General features: G+C 37.8%; 1 protein-coding gene across 2 annotated transcripts in view; it reads right to left on the bottom strand.

The window, feature by feature from the left end:
• LOC5572136 (potassium channel subfamily K member 18) overlaps window positions 1-813 on the bottom strand; it is a 170,134-nt gene extending 169,321 nt beyond the window's left edge. The window contains exon 1 of one of the 2 annotated variants that reach the window (XM_021850625.1): window positions 528-813. The gene's annotated coding sequence lies outside the window, so the exon portion shown is untranslated. Of the gene's footprint in view, window positions 1-330; window positions 484-527 lie in introns of those variants that run through there. The other variant, XM_021850626.1, reaches the window with a different exon arrangement.
• Window positions 814-21,958: the final 21,145 nt, after the last annotated feature.

The following is a 21,958-nucleotide window of genomic DNA, read 5'->3' as shown; positions in this document are numbered from 1 at the left end:
TCTGATCTGATTATCGCCGGCAAAGCTGGTTTTAAAACGAATAATGAGTGAAATCCTTTTTGCGTCTGTACTTTCAATGAACCAAACCTTTTGATCAAGCTATGCTATTGCTTTTTTGATCGAACTGGTGCTGCTGTGAACATCTTTGAATTGCTCTCGTTCAAGCCTGGTATTATCATATGAGGGATATTTTAATTATTCTATTCGATAAGTAGTTCGCTGAATCCATGTCTGCTCCATTGACTATACCATATTAATTCGAATCTCTTGTTGGAGATTCACTTATCACGATTTCTATACACTATACACGATCATTTCACATCAACTCACAGTATGTTGAAAACAGACGTTTCTTCTCCCATATCTGATCGAATCTGAAAGCTATACTATCGACCAATTCAAATGAATCCATTCGGTTCATTATCCATTATTTCTTCCATTCACAGTAGATATTCTTGTAATTTCCTTGCACTGTATATTCCATTATCACAGCAAGTAACATTCATTCGCATTTTCACGATTATTACCACAGCTTGCGCATTCAACCAAGGCACGATATGAGTGGCTCCCAGAGGAAAATGCCGCTTCTTCACGGTGAACCGAGATAAATATATCTCCGGCAAAGAGTAGCACAGAAAAAAAAAACAACACACGTTCGAAAAATTTTCACTCTTCACCCGTGAAACGACGCGTCACTCCTTACTCGACGGATTTTATGACAAAACTGTATAGAAAATTCAATCTAAGCCGCCGCAAAACAGTGCATGGTTTGTTGGCTCTCCTCTCATTTTCCTCAACGTCCAAAGAAACGTTAACTCTCGTTTAACTCAAGGGGCACGTACCGACAATAACAGTCTACCGAGGCCGAAAATTCGACCGACACACCATCTCGAACACGTTTTTTCAATGGACCACTCGTCTCCCGGTGTTTTTCACCCGCCATCCATTCTGTAGCAACAAGATCTCGCGACGCACACTGGGGCCGATCGCCGTTTTCAACCTTCGACGGCCAAAACCGTAATGAGCTAATTAATTTAATAACCATGCGGATTTGATTACCAAACAGTATAAAACAATATATAGCATAACAAAATAAGTGTCAATTTGATGTTCTTATTATCAACTGATTACTTAGAATTACTAATGAACTATCGATTTTTAGGGATTTTTCATTGATAACTGAATTGACTGAAATTCTGGAATACTGTCAAAATTTCAATTGCATTAAAACGTCAACCAAAATAAAAGTAATTCAACAGAAATTTTTATATTTACCTTTCAATATAATTCTTGGGACTTGGACGAATGCGTCAAAAATACACAAACAATTTCGGCACGACCGAGATTTGCAACACTGTAAAAAGAAATTTGGGGTGGAGTCCTTATAGTCATCAAAGCAGACTTACTTCTGAAGAAATTAAAACTTTCGAATACAAATAATTCGAAAATATTTAGGCTTAAGCTCTAATTAATTGAGAAACACACATTTTTTCATCTTTGTATTTTACAACTGAGCATGCTACCAAATCTTCTTTTAAATTATTCTTCCAAATTGTAAAAATAAATCGTTAGGCAAGCTTTCAACTACAATCGATAACTTAAATATCAGTACCGTAAAACGGGGTAACTTTAAAAGTTTTTTCGAAGGAAACTTGAATATTTATACATGCTGTTTCAAAAAATTACAATTTATATTTTTGAAACAAGTACTGGCATCCTAAGTATCGATATTTAGAGCCTCAAATGTTCTAGATTCAAATAAAAACAGCTTTTACATCTAGTGTTATACAAATATTCATAAGTTTTGCATTCGTTTTGCTTAACCGATTAACAGAAATTATGATATTTTGTTTAGTATGTGATAGGTAACGCACTATCAAGGATACCCGCATTATCAAAGATACCCCGTTTTTGTTTAAAACAGAATGCAAATTTTCTACCAAAAATATCAAAGTTATACCGTTTTACGATACAAATTATTCAAATTATTACAACTCTGTCGAAGACACCAAACCTGTAGGATGCATATCCAGAAAATTAGAGGTTTTTGCCATCTGAAACAGCGATCTGCCCCAGTGTGCAACGGTGATGCGGTAAAAGACTTCGAAATGCCGCAATTCCCGCCTTCGACAGTGTGGTAGTAATGACGTTCAAGAGAATCGACGACGACGACGACTGGCAAAACCCGTAATCCACATCCATCCAGACCAGAACGCTCATCGGCCTCTGCTAGCTGACTGTGTCCACTCTTGTCAGAGTCAGAGTCAGAGAACCGCAGGCGAAAGTAGATTGAGTGCGCGCATAATTTGGATCATCAGCTCACACGTGTTCGAAATGACGCCACCGATCTTCCAACCGAAACTAGCGAACCGATTGACTGGCAACAGAAGCTGAGCTGAGCTGAGCTCAGGCAATCTGTATGCAAGATGGGATCCCAAACAAACGAACCATCAAGGGTTGCGACTTTGGATATTGAGTCAGGTTGCGATGAACGTTTCACAGATTCGGGACGACGACGACATGGACATCCAATTTTAGCGAATTTGAGATTGTACAACAAATGTTTACGACCTAAGAAACATCATGCGAATATGCTTGGAAATTTTTCTACCTTTTTGTGTAGTACAATATTGTTGTTTTATACAGTACACTAGCCGATAAAAATAGAAACTTTTCTCACGCACTTCGAACATTTGAATTGGGTATGGACGGTTGTTTCCATATCTGTATTCAGATATTTCGCAACATATACTCTTTCCATAACAAGCATTGTTTGGAAAAATTGTGGAAAACATATGAAGTCAGTGTAGTGTTTAAAAAAATAAAGACATTACATGTCTCTACGCCTACTTGAACTATATAACTACAGTCAAATCTCCTTTAGTTGTTATTTTGTATCTTGTTTTTAACTTTTGTCAATCTTTCATTAATTTTTATTTTATTTTTAAACTTTCATTCTAATTTTAAGAGATTTGTTTAACTCGATTGGAAAACTTTCTATAACTATGACAATGGAGCATCTATATGAAACATTTTTTTTTTTGTTACGTCTAACATTCAAAAGTCTTGGCTTGAATACGAATGATACTGTATTTATTTTTTCGTCAAATATTTCAAAGTCCGTGGCTTGAAACGGCAGAATTGCATTGGTTGGAAAATTTTCAATCTATTGTTTTGAGTTTGAACAGCTGAACGAGTTTCGAATTTTTTCATTATAAGTGTAGTTCTGCACTCTTGGATATACACTACCCGTCATGAATACTGACTCACTCAAATAAGTATTGCAACACTCAGCTGAATATTGAATCACCTCCGAAAAGTTTAGCATCACCTCAAAACAGGTAAATTCACATAGCTTTATCTCGAGATCCTTACGACTTGCAAAGAAGCGATCTTCAGCAAAGTTGTTCAGAGGATCAAGGACATCCGGAAGACAAACAGTTTGGTTCGCAATTTTGCACTAGTGAGCATGTAAAATTGAGCATTTCAAACTAGTTCAATATTAAGTGAATCAGACCTGAATTACTTGAATATTAAGTGAATCAAACCTGAAACACTTGAATATGAAATTAATCATACATGAACTGCTTTCAAATGAGTAAATGAGCTCTGAAGTACTGAGACGTAAATTAAAATAAACCTTAATAACTGAATAACGAGAAGAAACAAACCGGAATAACTGATATTTGAATGTATGACACCTGAATCAATTGAATATGAAGTAACTCAGACACGATTCACTTGAATATGAAGATGAATTTTGATATTAGATGAATCGACATTGAACTAATTATCTCTGAAACATTTGAATATGAAGTAAACTAGATCTAAAACCCTTGAATATAAATGAGCTGATAGATGTGAATCACTTGAATATGAGCTTATCAAAACTGAAATATTTGAAAACGAAGTGAATCGGACCTGAATCATTTGAATATATGAATCACTTGGATATGAAGTGAATTAAACATAAATCACTGGAAATGAATCCTAAATCTCTTGAATATGAAAACAGTCAGACCTGAATCACTTGTCCATAAAGTGAATCAAATTTGAAACATTTGAAAATGAAGTGAATCAAGTATGAATCACTTGAATTCATTTGAACATTAATGGTGGTAAGCTCCATCGAAGTTAATACGCCAACCGCGATTATCCTCGATTTTACTATAGTAAAATCGAGGATAATACACGATTGGCGTATTAACTTCAAAGGAGCTTACCACCATAAGTGAATCAAACCTGAAACAGTCGAATATGAGTGAATCAGATAAGAATCACTAGGATATGAAGCGAACTGAATCACTTGAATATGAAATGAATCAATTCTGAATCACTTAATAATAAAGTGAATCTCACGTGAAATACTTGCGGGTATGGAGAGAACAAAACTTGCATATTTTGAATATAAATTAAATTAATCCTGAGTTACTTGAACATGGAGTAAATTTGACATGATTTTTTTTACTCCATATTTAAGTCCAATTGAATATAGAAAGAATCAAACCCGAAAGAATATAAAGAGAATCAGACATCAATCACTTGGATATGAAGTCAATCAAACTTAACCTTTCGGTCGTCGCGCGAATTTTTGTAACGCGAGTAGTCGCGCGTTGTACTTTGTACAATACCCTTGGTTTTGCAAATATCTCAGGAGTCTGACCACTTAGATAGATGACGTCTTCGGCATAATTGGTCAGTAGCTTATGGGCTATCATTATTATAGCCAAGAAATTCGGGATTTTGCCACTAGGCGGCGCTAATGAGAATTAAGCTTTTGTTTCCCAGATCTCATGATCCTGACCACTTAGAAAGATGGCGTCTTCGGCAAAGTTGTTCGGTAACTCAAGGACTTTTATTGTTTGAGCTAGTTGATTCAAAATGTTGCCACTAGGTGGCGCTAGTGAGCAAGAAACATTTGTTTCGCAAATATCTCAGGAGCCTGATCACTTTGAATGTCTTCGGCAGAGTTGTTCAGTAGCTCAAATTCTTTCTTTGTTTAATCCTAAAAGTTAGAGATTTATTAAAATAATGATAGTTCCTGAGCTTCTGAACAACTTTGCCAAAGGTGCCTGTCTAAAAAGTCCAGATCCTGCAGGATCCGCAAAAAAAATTCACGCACATTAGCGCCGCCTGATGGCAAAATATCGTATTTCTTGGCTCAAATAATGATAGCCCTTGAGCTACCAAACTACTTTGCCGAAGACATCATCTTTCTAAGTGGTCAGGCTCCTGAAATACCTGCAAACAAAAGTTTCATGCACACTAGCGCCGTCTACTGGCAATATTTTGAATCAACTAGCTCGAAAAATGATGGTCCTTAACCCATTAACGCCCAGTGATCTATTTTGAGATCAGATGCCTCGAACGCCCAGTGATCTATTTTGAGATCAGTAACATTTCTGAATACAGTTAATTTTTTAGACAAAATGGATGGTTGGTATCTTTGACAAAGTTGTGAAAGATATTATGGGCAGTCTAATGACAGGTTTTTTAATTCATATTTCTTCCTCTAGGTTGCGCTATCAGCATGAAACATTTCTGTTTTGTCACCAGCTCTTGTCGGCATCACCACGCTCGTCTTATACTACCATAAGCGTGGTTTGCAAATCAGAGATTCCTGAACAATTATAGAATGGTTCCTGTGCCGGAAGTCAGTGTGGATTCCGGGATTCCAGAGTAAATTCTGAGATTTCAGAATATATCCTGGGATGCCAATGTGGATCCAGGGTTTCCATTGCAGAATCCTGGGATTCCAGTGTGAATTCTGGAGTTATAGTGTGGATCGTAGGGTTTCAGTGTGGACGCTAAGATTGTAGTGTAGATTCTGGGAATCCCGTGTGGATTCTGGGAATCCCGTGTGGATTCTGGGAATCCCGTGTGGATTCTGGGAATCCCGTGTGGATTCTGGGAATCCCGTGTGGATTCTGGGAATCCCGTGTGGATTCTGGGAATCCCGTGTGGATTCTGGGAATCCCGTGTGGATTCTGGGAATCCCGTGTGGATTCTGGGAATCCCGTGTGGATTCTGGGAATCCCGTGTGGATTCTGGGAATCCCGTGTGGATTCTGGGAATCCCGTGTGGATTCTGGGAATCCCGTGTGGATTCTGGGAATCCCGTGTGGATTCTGGGAATCCCGTGTGGATTCTGGGAATCCCGTGTGGATTCTGGGAATCCCGTGTGGATTCTGGGAATCCCGTGTGGATTCTGGGAATCCCGTGTGGATTCTGGGAATCCCGTGTGGATTCTGGAAATCCCGTGTGGATTCTGAGAATCCCGTGTGGATTCTGGGAATCCCGTGTGGATTCTGGGAATCCCGTGTGGATTTTGGGAATCCCGTGTGGATTCTGGGAATCCCGTGTGGATTCTGGGAATCCCGTGTGGATTCTGGGAATCCCGTGTGGATTCTGGGAATCCCGTGTGGATTCTGGGAATCCCGTGTGGATTCTGGGAATCCCGTGTGGATTCTGGGAATCCCGTGTGGATTCTGGGAATCCCGTGTGGATTCTGGGAATCCCGTGTGGATTCTGGGAATCCCGTGTGGATTCTGGGAATCCCGTGTGGATTCTGGGAATCCCGTGTGGATTCTGGGAATCCCGTGTGGATTCTGGGAATCCAGAGTGGATTCTAGGAATCCAGTGTAGATTCTGGGAATTCAGTGTGGATTCTGGGAATCCAGTGTGGATTCTTGAAATCCAGTTTAAATTCTGGGAATACAATGTGGATTCTGGAAATACAATGTGGATTCTGGGAATCCAGTGTGGATTTTGCGAAACCCAGTGTGGATTCTAGGAATTTAGTGTTGATTCTTGGAATCCAGTGTGGATCCTGGAATTACAATGTGGATCCTGGTGTTCCAGTCTGATTCCAAGTGTTTCAGTGTGGATCATAGGATTCTAGTGTAGATTGTGTTGCTGCATTGTGGATCCCTGGTTTCTAATGTGGATATTAGAATTCCACTAGGTTTGTTGTATTTTTGTGTATATCTTGGGACTGTTGTTCCGAATCTTGGTATTCCATTGTGGATATTGAAATTCCTGGAATTGAATCCGTGAATTCCAGTTTAGATCCTGGGATTGTAGCATGGGTCGTGTAAATTCAATGTGAAACCTGAGATTTCAGTAGGGACCTTGTGTTTTCAGGATTGATGGACCTTGCAATTTTAGTGTGAACCGCAGGATTAGAACATGGGTCCTTGGTTTCCAATGTGAATGCTGGGATTTCAGTGTGGATTTTAGGATTACAGTGTGGATATTTGAACATCAATGAAGATAATGCATTTTCAGTGTAGATCTTTGAAATTCACTGGGGATGCTGGGATATTCCAGTATGGATTTCAGATGTGGATCCTAGGGTTTCATTGAAGGATACCAGTGAAGAGTTTGAGTTTCCAGTGTAGATTCTTGAATTCCAGCGTGGATCTTTGGATTCCAGCATAGATCATGGATTTCTAGTGTGGATTTTGGGATTCTAGTGCAGATGCTTGTATTCCAGTGAGGATTCTGGCATTCCAGTGGGAATTGTTAAATGATAACCCAATGATATACTGAGGGAATCCTGTTGGAGTTATGCAGTCTGTGCAAATTTTGTAAAAAAATTGCGAAAATAGTGAGCAAAAACATTGGGAATCTAACGAGAATGCTGAGATTCTTGTGATGGCTTGTTGAAATCTTGTCTTATAGTTATATGGCAAACAGTTAGTATTCCTGAGAGAATCACGTAGAAATACTTTGGGAATTTGGATTGGTCTTATTGGTAAGAGTCAATTGTAAGAATTATTTGGGTATTGTGTAGAAATACTGCGGGAATTATCAACATTAAGAGAATTCAGCATCCTGGAATTAATGCAATGTGGATTTTGTGATATTCTTCGAGAATCCTGAGGGAATCCTATTGGAATTCTGTGCGAAGCCTTCAGGATTTCTGTAGAAACAATATGTAATTGTTGAGAATCCTGCTAAATCCTGAGTGGTTTTTATTACGACAAAAAATATCATATTCGTGGAAATTTGTATAAGTGTGTACCCCGTAACCATTTGATACAAACGAGCCTGGCGTAAAATAAAGGAGGAAAATGCGACTACTGCGGCTATATGTGTATGAATGTATGCATGTTTGTATGTACAAAAAAGTTTGTGTTGTGCATGTACGTATATGTGATCGTGTGTGTGTGTTTCGTACGCGTGTCACATTCAGCATCATTCTGGGGTGTAGTTTTCAATTAAGCCTCGTTTTGTTATTTATACTTATGGTATCATGTTCTTACCGTTTACATAATGTTTGTCATAATATCTTGTCACTTTTTAATGCACCATACCACCTTCAAACATTTGCAAAAATAATCAAGTATTTTAATTTTTTTCAATATTTTGCGTACATATGACCCACTGTGTACTGTGACAAAATGTGACCGTAGATTTCCATTTAAATGACGGTTTAAGTATTCTCTTATCATAATGCGATACTCCAGAAAGAATCAGGTGATTACTATAAATGTGAAATAATTCGGGCGTTAATGGGTTAACTTACTTAACAACTTTGCCGAAGACGACATCCTTCTAAATGGTCAGGATCCTGAAAAATCTGCAAAACAAAAGCAAAACTTCCATGCCCACTAGTGCCACCTAGCGGTCAAATCCCGAATTAAATAAGGTACCATCAGATAGCGCTCCTCCACCTCCAGAACAACTTTACTAAAGATCCCAAGTTTCTATATTATCTGGATTTCGAGATATGACGATTTCAAACTGTGGTTTCCTCGAACCGTACATAGTGCATTCATTATTATGCGACTTCCATGTACATTTGTTGATTTAACCGTATTATAAAAGGGTCATACTGTAAATAAAAACTGTCGAGTATTGTTCTTAAGAAGATTCTTGAGGAATACATTTTGGTTTGGTGTCGATAGATATCTTTGTTGCAAAATGATAGCATATAAATCACAACTGTTGTACAAAGTACAACAGCGCGACAGCCCGAAGGTTAAACCACTTGAATATGATAGATTCTGACTTGAATGATTTGATTTAATGGGTATGAGTCCTGACTGAGTCACTCGCACATGGAGTAAGTCATACCAGAATCACTAGAATATGAATCAGATATGATACAATTGGAACCTCCAACGCTAGATGAGGTAAAGAAAGCTATCAATGGGCTGAAGAACAACAAGGCTGCAGAGAAGGACGAGCTCCCGGCCGAACTTCTCAAACACGGAAGTGAACTGCTGCACGAACTCCTTTACCGTATCATTTCGAAGATATGAGAGGAAGAACAAATGCCTACAAGTTGATTGCAAGGTCTCATTTCCCATTTGTACAAGAAAGGGCATCGACTGGAGTGCGCCAATTACCGAGGGATAACACTCCTTAATTCGGCGTACAAAATCATGTCTGGAATTCTGTTCAACAAATTGAGACCGTATGAGGAGTCCTTTGTCGGTCAATACCAAGCTGGTTTTCGTGAGGGCCGATCAACGACGGATCAAATGTTTACCCTGCGTCAAATCCTAGATAAATTCCGGGAGTATAACTTGCAGACTCATCATCTGTTTGTAGATTTCAAAGCAGCGTACGATTCAGTGAAGAGAAACGAGTTGTGGTAAATTATGTCCGAACATGGTGAAAAGACGTATTGCAGCTGCGAGTCGGGCTTTCAGCGGGCTCCGTAACCAGCTGAAGTCCCGTAGCCTGCAAACGAAAACAAAACTCGCGTTATACAAGACACTGATCCTTCCGGTTGTCCAATATGGCCATGAATCATGAACATTGAAGGAAGTCAACCGAAGAGCTTTCGGGGTGTTTGAACGTAAAGTGCTGCGAACAATACTCGGCGGTAAACTAGAAAACGGCATCTGGCGGCGTCGCATGAATCACGAGTTGTACCAAGTGTATAATGAGGTGGATATTGTCAAGCGCATAAAACACGGCAGGCTGCGTTGGGCTGGTCACGTTGCCCGTATGCCGGAAGAACGACAAGCAAAGATAATATTCAACAGAGAACCCGGACGAGGCCGCCGACTTCGTGGTAGGCCGCGCACACGATGGCTTTTTGCGGTTGAGGAGGACTTAAGGGCACTTAACGTTCAGGGCGACTGGAAGCGATTGTCCCAGGACCGAGCCCAGCGAAGAAGACTCATCCATTCGGCGCAGATTCATCGTAGCGATTTGTAGCCCATCAAGTATCAAGTAAGTATGATACAATTGTTCAGACCTGAATCACTTTAATTTAATATGATTCCGTCCCGAATCACTTCAACTTGTAAATGCCAAAAGCTTTCTGAACGGCATTCTGGGGATTCTATCTTATCAAATCCATATTGTTTAGGTACAGTCATCCCTCCATACTCAGAGTAAACTGTTTCCTGCATGCCCTTGACCTTCCGGACAACTTTGCCGAAGACTCAAACTTTCTATCTCATCTGGCTCAATAGATAGAATTTGTTTCATATATTTAATTAAATATGCGTAGAAGTGCAACCTAGTGGCAAAATTGCAATAAAAACAATTTGCTATTCGGATGTCCTTTACTTTCTTTCTGTTCTCTTCTAGCTGAAGACTGGAACTTTCTATCTCTTGTGGATCACTAGCTAGAACTAGTTTGAAATGCTCAATTTACATGCTCACTAGCGCTACCTAGCGGCAAAATCGCGAACCAAGCTATTTGCTTTCCAGATGTCCTTAATCCCCTGAACAACTTTGCTGAAGATTGCTTCTTTGCAATTCGTAAGGATCTCGAGATAAAACAATGTGAATTTACCTGTTTTGGGGTGATGCTAAACTTTTTGGGGGTGATTCAATATTCAGCTGAGTGTTGCAATACTTATTTAAGTGAGTCCGTATATATGACGGGTAGTGTATTCATGACCTTTAATAAAACCCGTAAAATATGACTGTATCATGACGGCTTTTAATTTTAATCTTAATTCCATGAACCTCAGATTGTTTTCAACTACATGCAAAAATAATGTGTGGTATAAACTATTAGCTAAGGGGCCTAACTTAAGCGCTCGCGCCCAGCCCTGTCGTCGTAAAATTTGAGCTTCTTAGTCGTCTCCATTTGAGGGGCGCGCTGCTATAGCCCAGAGGGCGCTTCAACTCTCAAGCGTTAATAAGGGTGTTTCATAAGAAAAATTGTCACAAATACTTAAATATGTATTCCAAACACACAAGAATCATCATGTATTTGCACGTGTTTAGTTTGTGTTTCATTTCAACTGAAATTTGGAACGACGAGACCAAGTACATGGGCTTGAACATTCTCCTGTTTAAAAAAAATGGGTCCATAAATTCCCCACAGCTAGTACAAGTTGCTACAGATGCTCGCTTTATTTACATGTCAATGTTAAATGGAAGGTGCTTAAATTCATAATAAATATTTTAGTTTAAAATGAATATAATTTAGTATACATTATCTGATTATTCTCCTAGATAGAAGTACAATAAATAACATGAAACTACAACGCGTTGTGAGCAGGACAAGCACCACCTCGAAAGTTCGGAAGACAATTCTCAAAATTTGCAAAATAATGGTAAGTACGTCCCAATATGATATCTGATATCCTCAAGTGGTTTTCTACCGAATTGCAAAAAATGTTGTATGCAACTCGTTATGGAATTCTTTATTACAGCATTCGTCGAAATTAACCAAATATACGGTTAGTTCTGTAAAGATCATCATTCTGCAACTTGTTACGTAAACTACTATTTTGTACATGAAATCACTTGATCTACAATTGGTACGCGTGTTTCAGTAATTTTCCCTCGTAGCAGTTACTGAAATCTCTCAAATGAAGCATAAAGGTCATATCTAGGACTTTTCTTCATTTTTATATATCTATTTTAAGGACTTCTTCCATTGGTTGATCGACTACTGCATTACGATGGTAACTACTGATGAAAGAAAACTATTTTTTTTTCGAAAACCTAATTATTTATATGACTTTTTGATCAGATACAAAGCACAGGTAAGCCACAAAATTTTGAAATTCCCGCTTTTGTCCCGTGTTTTTATTTCGCTAATCATATCTTATCTAAAATCTCTCAATTTTTTTCATGAAAATAAAGGGACCTCTAAAGCAAATAACTTCAAGGTAAAAATGAAACAAAGCCACATGTGTAGACAGTAGAAGCACCTTATTTATTCAACACTTTTTTAGAGAATTACTCTTATACTTTAATAAGTCAAGGTTTGGTTTTCAATAATACATGTTGGATTTCCAAAGTGAACATGTCTAATGTACGGAAATTAAATCGGATAGTACGGTTGATCTAAATTTGAATTGTGTGAACAGGATCAGTAGTTGAGTTAGAGTGCGCACGATCGGTGCACAAATACATTGATCAGTATTAAAGGATGTTTCAGTGCCATAATCCGAATGAGTTTGTGGGATAGTTAGTTTGTAATCCCGGGAATCAACATACATTCTTCTTCTTTCTGGCGTTACGTTCCAACTGGGACAAAACCTGCTTCTCAGATTAGTTTTCTTATGAGCACTTCCACAGTTATTAACTGAGAGCTCTCTTTGCCGATTGACCATTTTTGCATATGTATATCGTGTTGCAGGTACGAAGATACTCTATGCCCTGGGAATCGAGGAAAATTTCCTTTACGAAAAGATCCTCGACCAGCGGGATTCGAACCCACTACCCTCAGCATGGTCATGCTAAATAGCTGCGCGTTTACCGCTACGGCTATGTGGGCCCCATATCAATCAACATACATGTCCAGCTTAATTGTGATATAAATGTTCAGTGACTGAAGGTATTTTTCCAAAACGTTTTATTGCCAGAATCTTCTAAATAAATTTATTTAATATTGACTTAAAACATTAGGTCAAAACAGTAAGGGAAAAGTTAAAAAAATCATGATAGTAGTGGAAAGATTAAAATATTATTTCGAAATACGGCTAACGATGTTGTGAGAAAAGTGAAACATTTTTAAAATGCTCAGTGTAGGGACCCAGATAGCCGTAGCGGTAAACGCGCAGCTATTCAGCAAGACCAAGCTGAGAGTCGTGGGTTCGAATCCCACCGGTCTAGGATCTTTTCGGGTTGAAAATTTTCTCGACTTCCCAGGGCATAAAATATCATCGTACAGGTCTGCCACACGATATACGCATGCAAAAATGGTCATTGGCATAGTAAGCTCTCAGTTAATAACTGTGGAAGTGCTCAAAAGAACACTAAGCTGAGAAGCAGGCTCTGTCCCAGTGGGGACGTAACGCCAGAAAGAAGAAGAAGAGTGTATTAAAGTAGAAATAATCAAAGCCAGTTACTTGCTCAAATTCACAAATGCTGAATTACAATACATTCAAACATGATGATTTTCCACAATTTCTGATTTGTAGATTTATAGCTCGAAAATGTTCGTTCAAAATGATGTTCCCGGTTACTATCTCCAATTATCGGTTTTCCCGGTGGAATCCAATTCCCGTCATTCCCGGTTTTCCCGATTCTGTGGCCACCCTGAATGCAAAAATTTTGCATATCAACTAATTTGGAGATGATTTATCCTCGAAAAAAATTGTTTATTTTTTTTAGCTAGCTTTATGGTGGTGTGCCCAAGTAGCTTTGCACCCTATTATATATTTTTTGAGTTTTTTGAGATTTGATTGTGTCTGCTCTTGAAGTGATATCAAAGTGCAAAACATTTGTCAATTGCTTTGGATATAAATGTATTTCGCTATGGTTTTGTATTGTAGTTTTGCGTTGAATCTTTTAGTGGATTTTAGAATTGACAACTTTTCTACAGGTGGCTTTAAAACTCATTTGTATGTATGTATGTAGGTAGCCACCAATCCTTGCTTGAGTCTTGCTCTGCATGCGGCTCCACTCAACAGTAAGGTCAAATTTTATTACCAATCTGCATTCAACATACCGCTGTATGAAGGGCCAAAAGGGGGGTGGCGGACCCGTAAGCAGAAACACTCACGCGAAACCCGCGGGAAATAGAGAATCTCCTTCCAGCCATATGATCCAACCGATTGAGCATTAGAATTTGCAATACTTGTCGAGCTTTCCACGGAAAGGTTTGTTAGAAAAAGGGCGCGTCAAATCTTTTACAACTGTTGGAGAGAAAAATACTAGACGCGAACGACTAACACTTTTCCTCCTGACTCCGATTGGCACTCCACTTCATTGTCCAGTTGTAAATTCAATGATGCCCTGATGCTCCCTCCCTCCCCAAAACATGGTAAATTCAATTATAGTGACATGTTATATAGTAGATCAGATTATAATATATGAGCAATTCTCACTGAAACCAGGCCGCCATCGGCACCCATCGTTAGAATTCCAATTTTACGTCTCTGATCGCTAGCTTTCGATAAAACTTAAGGGTGGTCCTTTTTGTTTTCTCAAATTGGTGGACCCCTCGTACGCCAGCTAGCTAAACAGTTTGCAAAAAAGCCCATTTTTTGATAAATCTTGGGTATTTCTTCACGTGATATGTCTCATATTTCCCTTGGAACACATACCAAACTTAATGGCATCGTATAGAGAAAGGATACAGCTTTCATTTGAAGTTAAAAAAAATCCGGCGGCCATTTTGAATTTGGCCGCCATCTTGAATTTTGTTAGAAAAATCGTTTTTTCACCATTAGCGCACCGCTCGTTTTGAATTCTGAGATCACCATCAGAAAGCTGAGGAAAAATTGCGTAAGATAGGCTACAGAAACTAGGTGTGCAATGGTATTTACCCTATGAAATGAACGATTTTCTAAAACATGTTCCACGATTTTGACGTATATGGCGAGTGCAATCAATGCAAACATCATTTTTGGAACAACAAAGATACAAGTTTTCAATAGTTGGTGTATTTTTCGAGTCAGATGAAGAATAGGAGTATTATTTAGAGTGAAAAAATCTGGCGGCCATCTTGATTTTGACGCCATCTTGGTTTTAAGTAGTAGAATGAGTTTTCACCTTGATAACACTCAACATGTTGCATTTTAATGCCACCGTTACACTTACTATTCTTCTTGTTCTTCTTTTTCCTGACGTTACGTCCCTACTGGAATAGAGCCAGCCCCTAAGCTTCAAAAATAAATTAACAAGTAGAATTTTTTAACGCTTATTTGCCACCTGAATGATTGTTCTGCATATCTGCGAGTTGAAAAATAGCGTTAATTCTTTCATTTATTTGGTCTAAAACCATTGATAGAAATGAACAATCTGTTGAACAGCTAAAATAAGATAAGACATAAAGAATCTGTTTGTTTTTTAACGGAGATCTTTAATTAATTAAACATGAAGAGCGCTGAGATGGTAAAAAATCATTCTACTGCTAAAAACTAAGATGGCGTCGAAATCCAAGATGGCTACCAGATTTTCCAAACTCAAAATGATTCACCTGAGTTTCGGCATTACGTCCACATTAGAACAAAGCCTGCTTCTCACCTTTCAATTTCGCTATTTTTCACATGCATGTTGGGTGTTAGTAAAAACAATAATTAATGATTCAGAAAATCAAGGATTTTTTTTGCTTAAAAATTTAAGATTTCCATTCTAAATAAATGCACTTTTGGAAATGTTTTACGTTAAAACTACAGATATTACCACAAAACTTACTAACGTCCCAAAGCACAATTTATAAACTTCATTCGATGACAAAAAAAGCGTATGGTTGTTTTTTTTTCAATCAATGTTTTTGGACGGTTTTTATTCATTAAATTTATTTATTCATAATAACTGAATTCAAAGATACGTCGAAGAAATATTCTGTTATTAAAAATCGTATTATAAAAGAAAATTCCTATTTAATAACCTGTATTTATAACTAATAAAGCTGAGTATCAGGCTCGGTTCCACTAGGGACGTAACGTCAGGAAAATGAAGCATAATAAGAAGAAGAGTATACGTAACCTTGTTTTTATTGGTAACCTCTAAATTCGACATGCTGAGTGCTATCAACGTGAAAAATTCATTCTACTAGTCAAAATCAAGATGGCGTCAAAATCCAAGATGGCTGCCAGATTTTATCACTCTAAATAATACTCCTATTCTTCATCTGACTCGAAAAATACACCAACTATTGAAAACTTGTATCTTTGTTGTACAAAAAATGATGTTTGCATTGATTGCACTCGCCATATACGTCAAAATCGTGGAACATGTTTTAGAAAATCGTTCATTTCATAGGGTAAATACCATTGCACACCTAGTTTCTGTAGCCTATCTTACGCAATTTTTCCTCAGCTTTCTGATGGTGATCTCAGAATTCAAAACGAGCGGTGCGCTAATGGTGAAAAAACGATTTTTCTAACAAAATTCAAGATGGCGGCCAAATTCAAAATGGCCGCAGGATTTTTTTTAACTTCAAATGAAAGCTATATCCTTTCTCTATACGATGCCATTAAGTTTGGTATGTGTTCCAAGGGAAATATGAGACATATCACGTGAAGAAATACCCAAGATTTATCAAAAAATGGGCTTTTTTGCAAACTGTTTAGCTAGCTGGCGTACGAGGGGTCCACCAATTTGAGAAAACAAAAAGGACCACCCTTAAGTTTTATCGAAAGCTAGCGATCAGTGACATAAAATTGGAAATCTAACGATGGGTGCCGATGGCGGCCTGGTTTCAGCGAGAATTGCTCATATAATAATAATATGGTAATAAAATATGAAAATAAAATAATAGTATGTATGTAGGTAGCCACCATCCTAGCTTGAGTCTTGCTCTGCATGCGGTTTCACTTAACATATGATTCAATTAAATGATTTTTATTTAATAAAATTAAATATAATAATTTAAAATATAAAAATATAGATAATCATGTAATAACTCGATGGTTTGACCTAGAATCTATGAATGAAAGATGATTAATATTAAAAACCAAATAACAGATTGTTCCAACAAGCCTGAAAAAAAAAACAATGTCAATGTATGTATGTATGTAGATAGCCACCATCCTAGCTTGAGTTTTGGATTTTCTCCTAAAATCCGGGTGGCACTCCACTCCATTGTCCAGCTGCAACTTCGATGATGCACTGATGCACCCTCCCTAATCCCAACATATAATCAATCGAAATGAATATAATAAGATATATGAAATGTAAATCATGTTAATAGATAGTTGATATAGATGTTTAAAGTTATTTCAACAGACGTGATGAATTTAACCTCCTTAAGTGCCCTTCAAAGTAAAAACGATATACATATACATAGGGAAGAACGACATGCTGAAAAATGAAGAGCAGTGGTTTAGTTGGTATATCTGATATGTAGACTCCATGATGCTCCTTAATGTTTTTATTTTATTTTATTTTATTGATGTACAAGGGGGTCAGGGGCCAAGTCTCCAGCATAAGTTTAAAAACTCACACCTTCCATAATACACCGGGGGTTTTGGAGTTTGGGAAGTAGGCAACGCAACATCTTTGACCAGAAGGTTCTTTAAATTTTGCTGTTACTCTAGACTTCCCCTACACGTATGAATGATGCAAGGTCGAAAGAACATGAATCAGTCATACATATAACGGTAGTGAAGTGTTTTGCCTAAGGATATGTGAAAGGAGGGATTTTGTGTGGTGTTTTGTAAATCGCTCTGTGGAACAAATTTGTTATTAGTTAAATAATAAGTTCATTTGATTTACCTTTCAATTAGTATTCAATGGTTACAGAAACTTTATACTTAACAAAGGCGTGGAGTGCAGCAAGCTAGGTGGGCGGATCAAGTGCGTATCGATTTGGCGAGCGTGGGGCAGAACCGAGGATGGAGAGATGCGACCGCAAACCGTCGTTTTCTCGGCCATTACGCTGCCATGATAAGAGATGCCTTTCCTCTTCGATGAATTATTCCTCGAAGCGGGATAGATATGAAAACAAGGATAAAGAGAGAAGGAATGTTAGTGATTGTTACATGCTATATGGCAGTATTGGCGTACATTGAAGTCATACAAAATTTGCTCTTTGGATTCCCACGATAACAATCCCTGAAACTAATGATAAACAACAAAAAATGAATACGAAAGAGCGAGAACCTTGATGTTTCAATGTATGACAATCCAGCTTTATTGCATGTGAGAAGTTCTTGGTGATATTCTCACAACGGCCATTCAGAATGGTTCGACGGATGTAGATAAAAGATCAAAATCAAAATTATATATTATATTATATTTTCAAAACGATTATTATATTTGCAACTGTTAATTTAAATAGTTAAGCTAAGGGTAGGTTATCGCATATAACTTTATAGATAAGCAGCAGTAAAGCACAAACGCGAATCCATCCCATCTTCAAATGCACAACACTTCATTCTGGAACTTTAGAACGTCCATGTTGTAACTTGTTCACACAAGAAATCTGCCTCGACCGAGTTGGCAGAACGCGCCCATACCCCTTTCTGAACCAAAGGACAGGGAACTAATACCATGATACCTTAATTACGAATACAAAAGCTACTTCTATGTTATTTCCACTACTACGCTCACGATAATTATGTTATGATCGTTAGAATAAAAACGATAGAGGTTACTACTACATAACAGAAATACTACCCAAAGAACGCTATTGTCGCCAGTGTTGGTGTGATAAATGCAAAGTAGTGCAAAAAAGCGTAGAGGATTAAATAAGTTATTAATTACAGCATTTTGTTCAACAATATTATATTATATTATAAAAGATATTTAAAAATGAAACATTTCAGTAACAACAGTGCCATCAGTTTTCTAATTATTATACATACATCAGTAACATTACTAAACTATCTCTAATACCGCTACAACCTACCTTACTAAATAACGCAATACCGTAAAATGCCGTAATTCAGAACATTTTGAAGTATTTCTCAAAAATCGTAAATTATTGTTAATGACAATTTTAATTGGAATTATGATGCATTACAAGCATATACAAATAGCGGTATGGACAAATTTCAAATTTTTTCTTAAATTTCGATTAATTTTGGACCAAATATGCGGATTTAGGCGATGCGCTGAATTACGGCACCTTACGGTATTACTAAGGTAATAATTACTACATTGTTAGTAAACCTAACATGAATGTCTATTTTCAATGACCTGTGAGACGCAGAGACCACCCGCATCCACTCTTGCGCCTCGTGGTCTACTGAAAAAGATTTATGTATATTGAACTAATACTACTATTAGAAATAGTGCTACTGATGGAGGTGATCGTTAGTTTCCCAGTCTTGTTAGTGATTTGAGTGTTAGTAGAGACTGGTAGTGAGCCCTGCCGGTCCCTCCAGCATTACGCGTAGTTATCTGGTGTTAGATCATGCGACAGTAACTAAACTCATGCTGAAGGTGTGATAAATCAAGTGTAAAATATATTTAAGCATTGAAACACATGTCATTATTTAATTTAAAACTATTAGACTAGCTTACATTTTATAAGTTATAATAACGATTATTTTCGCGATCAATATATTAGCATTAGAGTAATTTTTCACAATATCAACAATATGCAATCACTTGATAAATCACCGTCAATCCCATCACCTAAGGGCAGGGAGGTGGCTTTAAAACTCATTTCATCAAATAAAAAACAAAAATGCTGGTTTTGATGCATGCTTGATAATAAACTTTCTTATTTTAAAAGACACGGCCACCATCTTCAGCCATTTAGCTGCACAACCTGTAACTTAACACTACGCAACGGACAACCATGCTCCAATGGTACAGCCGAAAAACATTCCTGACGAAAAGCTTCAATGACTACAGCGGGAATCGAACCTACACCCCATGACACGATACCTTTAACTGCCTGACGACACTACCGCACGGCCATGAAGCCCACTGTCACTCATCCCTTTCGTCACGATTATTTACAAATTATTGGTCCAAAATGAATAAGGATATTGACTAACTGTCTTTAGAACATATGATCGGTGAAAACTGCACCAAGCGCCAAAAACTTAATTTTGAGATATTTAACTTAAAATCCATAAACTGTTTACTATGTTTATTATGTTTTGAAATTTGTTTTCAGCTCCAAACTTTTATATATCTCATCAAACTTCAAGAGTTGCTCGGGATAATTTGTCGATATTATTTCACTCATGCTAGAGTTAACGTAACAATTTCAACATAATTTTGCTCATGCTAGAGTTAACGTAACAATTTCTACATAATTTTGCTTTCCACGTGGAAAAGGTAATTAATACCAGAATATCAGAATTTATTGGTGACAAGAGGGTGTACGGGTCGGAAATTTCGATTGATTTCTACAGGGCGTTAAGATGCTCCAGGATGTTTATACAGTTCAAAAGTGTCGATCGATGTCCAACAGAACGTTAAAATGCACCTGATCTATGTGGAATAAGGTTAAGGGCGTTTTACAAGGAATTTAGATGATGAATACATGAAACAAGATCAAATCACTCCAGGAAGTGAATACAGCTCGATAATTATGATTGATATCATACAGGGCGTTAAGATGCAGCTGATCTACGTATGATACGGTCAAATTACTCCAGGGCGTAGATACCACTTAGAATTTGTAACTGATGGCAAACAGAGCGTTAAGATTTACCTGATCTACATAGGATTTGTTCCAGGGCGTTGATACACCTCGATTGATTGGTGTCAAATAGAGCGTCATCTGAACTACATGAAATAAGATCTTACTCCAGGGCGTTGATAAATTTTGAAATTTTCAATTGATGTTTAACAGGGCGTTAAGATGCACTTGATCTACATGGGATAAGTCAAAAAACTTCAGTGCGATTATCCAGTTCGGAGATGATCCAGATCGCAAAGATCTATTTGTGATAAGGGGGAATTACTGCAAGGCGTTGGTACAGCTGGACCAATTGATGTCATACAGGGCGTTAAGATGAATCTGATCTACGTGGAATAATGTCAAATTACTCCCTGGCGTTGATAAAGCTTGGTATTTTCAACTGATGTCCTACAGGGTGTAAAGATGCACCTGATCTACATACGGTAAAGTCAAAATACTACAGGGCGTTGATACTGCTGGGAAATCACGACAGATTTTCTACAGGGCGTAAGGATACTCCAGATCACGCAAAGATCTATGTGGGATAAACACAAATTACTCCAGGGTGTTGATACAGCTTGATCGATTGATGTCATATAGGGCCTCAAGATGCATTTGATATACGTGAAATATAATCAAAATACTACAGTGCCTTGATAAAGCTTGGAGTTTCCAATTGATGTCCTCCAGGGCGTTGAGATGGACTGAATCTATACAGGATAGCGTTGATACAGCTTAGAAATAAGATGCATCTGATCTACGTGGAATAATGTCAAAATACTCCAGGGGGTTGATAACGTTCGGATTTTTCAATTGATGTCTCACAGGGCGTTGAGATACACTTGATCTAGGATAAAGTAAAAAAACGCCAGGGCGTTGATACAGCTCGAAAATTTCAATAGATTCTCTCCAAAGTGTAAAGATGCTACAGATCTCGCAAAGATCTATGTGTAATAAACTCAAATCACCCCAGGGCGTTGAAAAACCTTAATAGATTGATTTCATACAGGGCGTTAAGATGCATCTGATCTACATAGTACAAGGTCAAACTACCTCAGGGCGTTTATACAGCTTGGAATTATTAAATGGTGCCCTGCAGGGCGTTTAGATGCTGCTGATCTGTTTGAGACAAGGTCATGTAATGTCAGGGCGTAGATACATGTCGACAATTTCGATTGATGTCCTACAGGGCGTTAGGTTGCACCAGATCAACATTAAGCAAAGTCAAATTACTTCTGGTCGATGATACAGCTTGAATTTTCAATTGAAGTCCTACAGGGCGTTAAGAAAAAAATTCAGAAAAGCTTCTTAGTCGTCGACTAAGTCCGACTAAGCAGGACGACAGGGCTGCTCGCACCGACAATTTTCAGTAGACCAGAATTGCGCTTAATTTGACCTTGTTTATAATCGAAATTAGAAAAAAGAAAATTATTTGTCAAATGTACCAGTAAGGTTGTGAAATATACTATAAACATAGCAAATTGTTCTGACA

Source organism: Aedes aegypti, chromosome 3 (genome assembly GCF_002204515.2).
Source record: "Aedes aegypti strain LVP_AGWG chromosome 3, AaegL5.0 Primary Assembly, whole genome shotgun sequence".
Classification (NCBI taxonomy): domain Eukaryota; kingdom Metazoa; phylum Arthropoda; class Insecta; order Diptera; family Culicidae; genus Aedes; species Aedes aegypti.
Note: the sequence above shows the minus strand (reverse complement) of the source record. Positions and strands in the feature narration are given on the sequence as shown.